The sequence below is a fragment of the Salvelinus namaycush genome, chromosome 38 (genome assembly GCF_016432855.1).
Source record: "Salvelinus namaycush isolate Seneca chromosome 38, SaNama_1.0, whole genome shotgun sequence".
Lineage (NCBI taxonomy): Eukaryota > Metazoa > Chordata > Actinopteri > Salmoniformes > Salmonidae > Salvelinus > Salvelinus namaycush.
In genome coordinates, this window is record NC_052344.1 from 13,385,645 (window position 1) to 13,394,598 (window position 8,954).

Sequence of the window (8,954 nt, forward strand, 5' to 3'; positions counted from 1 at the left end):
AGAACTCTCAAGTCAACACCAGTATGTCTATAACTGTAATACCCAATCTTACCATGCATCAGCCTCCAATAACCTCCAACGACCACCATTTGGAGAAGACCTAACTACCTAACCTACTGGCTAACCCTTTAGCTCCACTCCTCCTCCCTCCACAACCTGGGGGTAGACGTAATGTAGTAAATGTACATCTGGTACACTCCAATTAGTATGATATGTTACGTTTAATATGTGGATGTACACCAAACATTTCGTATGATATGTTAGGAATTACAATTCGTACAATATGTTATGAATTTGCATAACCTATGATATGTTGCAAATTACAATTTGTTGTGGCTAACGTTAGCTAAGTGGCTAATGTTAGCTAGGTCGCTAATGTTAGCTAGGCTAGGGGTTAGGTGTTAGGGGAAGGGTTAGCTAACATGCTAAGTAGTTAAAAAGTAGCAATTAGTTGCAAAGTTTCTAATTAGCTAAAATTGTCCGTGATGAGTGTCGAACATGGAACCTTTGGGTTGCTAGACGTTTGCATTATACGCCAACCATCCACCCTACTTTTGTTTTTTGCCTTAAGTAATCCTCTGTTTTATGTAACCATACCAAACATATCATACTAATTTAAGTGTCCCGGATGTATATTTACTATGTTACGTCTAGTCAGTGAGACCAGGCTGCCCTCCATCAGGTGCCCTAATAGACATCTCATCAGTCTGGAGGAGCAGCCAGGCGTGAAAAGAATGGTGCCTGTAAAAGAGAGAGAGAGAAAGAGAGAGAGTGAGAAAAGAGAAGTAGGCTTTTTAAAGCATAGTCAGACTCAGCAGGTGACTCAACTGGCTGAAGAAGGCAACATGTGACAGAGCTCATAATTGCCCTTGGAGCATATTGCCTCATCCTGCCATCCCATCATTTGTGCCAGTCACTTGTGATAAATTAATAAAGCCATCTCTGATTTGTGCTAAATGAGTAAGGCCTTGCCTGATTGGTTGGCGGGGCAGGAAATTAAGACTGGTGTCTAAAAGGATCCCCTCCTCTGAGGTACTTGTGTATATCTAATGGGATCTAAAATTGGACAAAGGTGTCAGGTCCTCTTAGGAGGTGGGTGTGTGAACCACATGGATCTCTGGTTGAAGACACTTGAGGGTAATAGTGGAGGGAACGACAACACTGCAGCTAAGCTTTTGTTTCACGTCTTCAGATGAATGTACTAATTGGAAGTGGCTCTGGATAAGAGTGTCTGCTGAATGACAAATGTAAACGTAGCTCTAAAAGACTTGATTTAACTGATAATGCTCTTAAATAACTAAAGACTATTGAACACTTTGTGGATTTAATAGCTGAATCAGTTGTTACTTTTGGCATGAAACAAAACCATGCACCCACTGCAGTTCTCCAGGACCAGAGTTGTTGTACAATGATGTGATCGAGCTATGAACAGATTATCATAAAATGTGTACACAAAACTCTATCCATGGCAACATTTACATATCCAAGGTGTACATTTATTTTTGCATTCAAAATAATGTGGTCAAAACTTCAACTTGTACTTGAGTCGTTGCTCAGCCTACGTACTGTCTGAACTGATGCTAATAAATGTGACACTAACCAGCCACTTATCTGTCACTTATGTTAAAATATATCTAGTACAGTCGCGTGTGCTGTGTCATTCTGTGGTAACAACACCGCTTATTTAAGATGCAAATGAGATCAAGGTGTGTAAGAGTCTTTTAAATGTAAGAGGTGCCCTACCAAAAGTAGCACTGGTACTTTTAAGTCCTTTGAGTAGAACTAGGATGCCATAGCCTGGTAAAACCATACTGAAAGCTGCGCTCAGCATGATTCAATGGGGAGCGCAGCATCCGGTCTGGTTTACACCAGGCTAAGGACATTAACAATCCTTGGTGAAATCTAGCAGCTTTCACTGTTTGGTGATTTCATTCCAGTAACAACAACATGCCTTTTAATCATTTGCTCATTTTTATTCAGCAGAATTTTTTAATACAACGACAAGGGCTGTCATAAGGAAACAAATTCAAACACTGTTTCTGCTACGGCATACAGAGACAGAGAGAGAGAGAGAGAGAGAGAGAGAGAGAGAGAGAGAGATCATCATGTCACCATCATATGTAAACATTACAGAAAGAGGGAGGAGGAAGATGAGAAAATGCTGTTTGTCAAGGTGTTCTGGCCACGAGAGAGAAGAAAGACGAGAATAAAACACTCCCAACATAAACGTCATATGACATAGGTATACATCAAGGACAGAAATAAGCTCGTCCGGTTGGTGTGGCTCTCTAGCTAGCTTTTTAAAATAAACTTCATAAAACATAGCATTATTCATTTCTTGTCATTCATTAAGGAAGCGTTTCTCTCTGCAAAAAGCTGTTAATATTAAAAGTGAATGGATCCTCTGCTTAAATCCCCCTTCTCAAGGCCTAGCCCCTTTCCTGTACAACGGATAGGAGGGATTGGCTGTGGTAGGGATAGGGTAAGGTAGCGATGCACATGATTAGCTGACGTGGGCGCATGACGTCACTAATCAGGAAACGTGTTGAAAGGATGACATGGCAATTAACGGAGCTCTGCAGCGGGGGGGAAGGAACATGATAAGAACAACTGGTAGTGGCTCAGGCAGGGTGGAGAAGAGGAAGGATTGGACAGTCACTGTTTTTATGAGTTCATAGCTATAGCATGCTCTTTCAGAGTCAGGAGGGAGGAGGAGGAGGAGGAGGAAGGGATGCACAGAGTAGCAGGAGAGAGGACCGGAAGGATGAACATGGAATAAAAGGAAGAGAGAGAGTCAATGCTTGTCCTTTACTTTGTTTTATTTTCGTTGAATTGTTTTCTGTCACTTTTTCTCGTCCAATGAGTGCATCTCGTCTTCCGCGTTGGTCTTTGGAATGGCGCCGTGCGTTTTTCATTTTTTTAGTTTGTAGCCAAACTCGTCTGCGTCATCGTCGCGGAAGTCTCCATAGCGCCAGATGTTGAGCTGAGATAAAACATGAGACAGAAAAGACTATGAGCGCTTAGTGAATAGCTGACAATAAAATAGACAAGCAACAGTTTCACATTAACCTTCAGTTCAAATGGGAGACTTAGCCTCCCCCCGAGACAGAGAGAGAGAGAGACAGAGAGAGAGACAGAGAGAGACAGAGAGAGACAGAGAGAGACAGAGAGAGAGACAGAGAGAGAGACAGAGAGAGAGAGACAGAGAGAGAGAGACAGAGAGAGAGAGAGACAGAGAGAGACAGAGAGAGAGCGAGAGAGACAGAGAGAGACAGAGAGAGAGCGAGAGAGACAGAGAGCAAGAGAGAGAGCGAGAGAGAGAGACAGAGAGAGAGAGAGAGAGAGAAAGAGAGAGAGAGAGAGAGAGCGAGAGAGAGCAACAGAGAGAGAGAGCAACAGAGAGAGAGAGAGACAGAGAGAGAGAGAGACAGAGAGAGACAGATACAGAGAGAGACAGAGAGAGACAGAGACAGAGAGAGACGAGAGACAGAGCGCGAGACAGAGAGAGAGCGCGAGACAGAGAGAGAGCGCGAGACAGAGAGAGACAGAGAGAGCGAGAGTGAGCGAGACAGCGAGAGAGGAAGAGGTAGAGACAGGGGCAGGTAGACAGAGGTTGAAAGGTAGAGAGAGAGAGAGAGGTAGAGACAGGGGCAGGTAGACAGAGGTTGAAAGGTAGAGAGAGAGAGAGGTAGAGACAGGGGCAGGTAGACAGAGGTTGAAAGGTAGAGAGAGAGAGAGAGAGAGAGAGAGAGAGAGAGAGAGAGAGAGAGAGAGAGAGAGAGAGAGAGAGAGAGAGAGAGGTAGAGACAGGGGCAGGTAGACAGAGGTTGAAAGGTAGAGAGAGAGAGAGAGAGAGAGAGGTAGAGACAGGGGCAGGTAGACAGAGGTTGAAAGGTAGAGAGAGAGAGAGAGAGAGGTAGAGACAGGGGCAGGTAGACAGAGGTTGAAAGGTGGAGAGAGAGAGAGGTAGAGACAGGGGCAGGTAGACAGAGGTTGAAAGGTAGAGAGAGAGAGAGAGAGAGAGAGAGAGAGAGAGGTAGAGACAGGGGCAGGTAGACAGAGGTTGAAAGGTAGAGAGAGAGAGAGGTAGAGACAGGGGCAGGTAGACAGAGGTTGAAAGGTAGATAGAGAGAGAGGTAGAGACAGGGGGAGGTAGACAGAGGTTGAAAGGTAGAGAGAGAGAGAGAGAGGTAGAGACAGGGGCAGGTAGACAGAGGTTGAAAGGTAGATAGAGAGAGAGGTAGAGACAGGGGGAGGTAGACAGAGGTTGAAAGGTAGAGAGAGAGAGAGGTAGAGACAGGGGGAGGTAGACAGAGGTTGAAAGGTAGAGAGAGAGAGGTAGAGACAGGGGGAGGTAGACAGAGGTTGAAAGGTAGAGAGAGACAGAGAGAGAGAGGTAGAGACAGGGGGAGGTAGACAGAGGTTGAAAGGTAGAGAGAGAGAGAGAGGTAGAGACAGGGGGAGGTAGACAGAGGTTGAAAGGTAGAGAGAGAGAGGTAGAGACAGGGGGAGGTAGACAGAGGTTGAAAGGTAGAGAGAGAGAGAGAGGTAGAGACAGGGGGAGGTAGACATAGGTTGAAAGGTAGAGAGAGAGAGGTAGAGACAGGGGGAGGTAGACATAGGTTGAAAGGTAGATAGAGAGAGAGAGGTAGAGACAGGGGCAGGTAGACAGAGGTTGAAAGGTAGAGAGAGAGAGAGGTAGAGACAGGGGCAGGTAGACAGAGGTTGAAAGGTAGAGAGAGAGAGAGAGGTAGAGACAGGGGCAGGTAGACAGAGGTTGAAAGGTAGATAGAGAGAGAGGTAGAGACAGGGGCAGGTAGACAGAGGTTGAAAGGTAGAGAGAGAGAGAGGTAGAGACAGGGGCAGGTAGACAGAGGTTGAAAGGTAGAGAGAGAGAGAGGTAGAGACAGGGGCAGGTAGACAGAGGTTGAAAGGTAGATAGAGAGAGAGGTAGAGACAGGGGCAGGTAGACAGAGGTTGAAAGGTAGAGAGAGAGAGGTAGAGACAGGGGCAGGTAGACAGAGGTTGAAAGGTAGAGAGAGAGAGAGAGGTAGAGACAGGGGCAGGTAGACAGAGGTTGAAAGGTAGAGAGAGAGAGAGAGAGGTAGAGACAGGGGGAGGTAGACAGAGGTTGAAAGGTAGAGAGAGAGAGGTAAAGAGGTATAGAGAGAACATCAGTGTACTCTCACACCCCAGTGAGAATGAGGGGAGCATCATCATTTAATCCCCGTCAGACACATCCCTGTTTATTCCCTCTATTCCATTAAATCCACTCCGCTGAGCTCTGCATCCCTCATCAAGCATCCAAGCCATTTCCTGCTAAACGTTCCGTTTGACGCGCAATGGGAAGGGTGGTGGTAGTGTGTGTGAGGGGGCATTCTAGGTGTGTACGCAATAAGTTGTGTGTGTGTGTGTGTGTGAGAGATGTTTCACGACACCAACCAAGGCCCCCTCCTCTCCTCATCAGCAGCGTGTGATCAGCTGTTAACATGACGATTCACAGCCAATTAGCGCCCATGCTAATTTGCGCTAGTCGTTAGGAAGCGGCTGCCATGTCGTCAATGTTGTCTTTCCTGTTTCTTTTCCTTTTCCGTCGATGCTTCGTCACTCCTTCCGGCCTTTTGGAGAACTACATCTAATTTACACCAATTTTGCCTGTGATTGGACGATTGTTTGAGCATGGCGTTGTGTGATTGGACAATATGTCAAAGCAGTGAGAGTGTTTGTCTTGTGACTGGCTGTTGGAGAGAACTGTGCCTTCTTGAAGGTCACCGTGTTTAAGGAGGATAAATGTATGCCACCTGTTTACCATAAAGCAGGTAAAACAAGCACCCCAAGATTAGACAAACTAATCTATATAAGTTCATTGGCTATGCTCTTGGGCAAGATACAGTAAACAGTTACTGTATAACTAGGAATATTAGGATTGAGCGGTGTAATGGCAAGGATAATGAAACTGGGCTGATACTTTTTGTAGATGCTCTGTCATCTGACTAGACGATTGGCTAGTGTACCTAAACAGGTAGAACCACCTGCGTTTGGATTGGTTTCTGTGCTGTGAGCGGACCCTGGGGTGTGTGGGGGCGGGCAAGAGGCCTGGATGCCATCTATCCCTCTCTCCATCCCTTGCTTTCTTTCCATCAGCGTGGGCCTGCACAGATTGTGGGCCAGTGTCCATTTAGGACAGCACTGCCTGCCAATGAGATGTGTAATGTCTTCAGAGAACAGACAGGTGGAGAGGAAGACAGAGGGAGCAGTGAAATGAAGGAGAGCTCCTTTCTTCTACTAGTAGTTGTAATTACAGCTTTGGAAACACCGGTTTCCCTGTCATGCCAATAAAGCTAGGCTGAATTTGTATTGTGTTGAGCGAGCTAGTACGAAACAGGGAGAGAAAAGTGAGTAAGAGGGAGAGAGGTAGAGGGAGGTAGAGAGAGAGAGGGAGCAAGAGACGTAAAGAGGTAGAGAGCCGTAGAGAGAGACGTAGAGAGAGAGGTAGAGAGAGAGAGGGAGCAAGAGACAAAGAGGTAGAGAGACGTAGAGAGAGAGGTAGAGAGAGAGGGAGCAAGAGACATAAAGAGGTAGAGAGACGTAGAGAGAGAGAGGGAGCAAGAGACGTAAAGAGGTAGAGAGACGTAGAGAGAGAGGTAGAGAGAGAGAGAGGGAGCAAGAGACATAAAGAGGTAGAGAGACGTAGAGAGAGAGGTAGAGAGAGAGGGAGCAAGAGACGTAAAGAGGTAGAGAGGTAGAGAGAGAGAGGGAGCAAGAGACGTAAAGAGGTAGAGAGACGTAGAGAGAGAGGTAGAGAGAGGTAGAGAGCGAGAGGGAGCAAGAGACATAAAGAGGTAGAGAGAGAGAGGGAGCAAGAGACGTAAAGAGGTAGAGAGACGTAGAGAGAGAGGTAGAGAGAGAGGGAGCAAGAGACGTAAAGAGGTAGAGAGACGTAGAGAGAGAGAGGGAGCAAGAGACGTAAAGAGGTAGAGAGACGTAGAGAGAGAGAGGGAGCAAGAGACATAAAGAGGTAGAGAGACGTAGAGAGAGAGAGGGAGCAAGAGACGTAAAGAGGTAGAGAGACGTAGAGAGAGAGAGGGAGCAAGAGACGTAAAGAGGTAGAGAGACGTAGAGAGAGAGAGGGAGCAAGAGACATAAAGAGGTAGAGAGAGAGAGAGGGAGCAAGAGACATAAAGAGGTAGAGAGACGTAGAGAGAGAGGTAGAGAGAGAGGGAGCAAGAGACGTAAAGAGGTAGAGAGACGTAGAGAGAGAGAGGGAGCAAGAGACGTAAAGAGGTAGAGAGACGTAGAGAGAGAGAGGGAGCAAGAGACATAGAGGTAGAGAGACGTAGAGAGAGAGAGGGAGCAAGAGACGTAAAGAGGTAGAGAGACGTAGAGAGAGAGGTAGAGAGAGAGGGAGCAAGAGACATAAAGAGGTAGAGAGACGTAGAGAGAGAGAGGGAGCAAGAGACATAAAGAGGTAGAGAGACGAAGAGAGAGAGGTAGAGAGAGAGAGAGGGAGCAAGAGACATAAAGAGGTAGAGAGACGTAGAGAGAGAGGTAGAGAGAGAGGGAGCAAGAGACGTAAAGAGGTAGAGAGACGTAGAGAGAGAGAGGGAGCAAGAGACGTAAAGAGGTAGAGAGACGTAGAGAGAGAGAGGGAGCAAGAGACATAAAGAGGTAGAGAGACGTAGAGAGAGAGAGGGAGCAAGAGACGTAAAGAGGTAGAGAGACGTAGAGAGAGAGAGGGAGCAAGAGACGTAAAGAGGTAGAGAGACGTAGAGAGAGAGGTAGAGAGAGAGAGAGAGGGAGCAAGAGACATAAAGAGGTAGAGAGACGTAGAGAGAGAGAGGGAGCAAGAGACGTAAAGAGGTAGAGAGACGTAGAGAGAGAGGTAGAGAGAGAGAGAGAGGGAGCAAGAGACGTAAAGAGGTAGAGCGACGTAGAGAGAGAGGTAGAGAGAGAGAGGGAGCAAGAGACGTAAAGAGGTAGAGAGACGTAGAGAGAGAGGTAGAGAGAGAGAGGGAGCAAGAGACGTAAAGAGGTAGAGACGTAGAGAGAGAGGTAGAGAGAGAGAGGGAGTAAGAGACTTAAAGAGGTAGAGAGACGTAGAGAGAGAGGGAGCAAGAGACGTAAAGAGGTAGAGAGACGTAGAGAGAGAGAGGGAGCAAGAGACGTAAAGAGGTAGAGAGACGTAGAGAGAGAGAGGGAGCAAGAGACATAAAGAGGTAGAGAGACGTAGAGAGAGAGAGGGAGCAAGAGACGTAAAGAGGTAGAGAGACGTAGAGAGAGGTAGAGAGAGAGAGAGAGGGAGCAAGAGACATAAAGAGGTAGAGAGACGTAGAGAGAGAGAGGGAGCAAGAGACGTAAAGAGGTAGAGAGACGTAGAGAGAGAGGTAGAGAGAGAGAGAGAGGGAGCAAGAGACGTAAAGAGGTAGAGCGACGTAGAGAGAGAGGTAGAGAGAGAGAGGGAGCAAGAGACGTAAAGAGGTAGAGAGACGTAGAGAGAGAGGTAGAGAGAGAGAGGGAGCAAGAGACGTAAAGAGGTAGAGACGTAGAGAGAGAGGTAGAGAGAGAGAGGGAGTAAGAGACTTAAAGAGGTAGAGAGACGTAGAGAGAGAGGGAGCAAGAGACGTAAAGAGGTAGAGAGAAACTTACCCTGGCAGTCTTGGCAGACTCCTGACCGTTGAGATACTCCGTCACCTGAGAGAGAACATGCATTAGTGTTGCAACTAAACCAGACTGAATGCTGTGGAGAGAAACACATTGGGTCCATCTCAACTCTCTAACGTAGCCTCCTCGACTCGTCTCCTTTCCTTCATTGAAAATCGGCTCAGTGCAGATGAATGAGGAGGACGCCACTTTAGACTATCAACACGCACCGAAAAACACATTCCCACCCATACATTCATAATACACATGTCGACAGGCTTCATTGGTAGCACTGCATTGCACATGGTAACAAC

General features: G+C 46.9%; 1 long non-coding RNA gene across 1 annotated transcript; it reads right to left on the reverse strand.

Annotated features, from left to right (window-relative positions):
* Positions 1 to 1,948: 1,948 nt before the first annotated feature.
* LOC120032208 lies at positions 1,949 to 8,752 on the reverse strand. The gene is made up of 2 exons (XR_005473797.1): positions 8,647 to 8,752; positions 1,949 to 2,983 (listed from the first exon to the last, which is right to left on the reverse strand). It is a non-coding gene; the product is annotated as an uncharacterized LOC120032208 (long non-coding RNA).
* Positions 8,753 to 8,954: the final 202 nt, after the last annotated feature.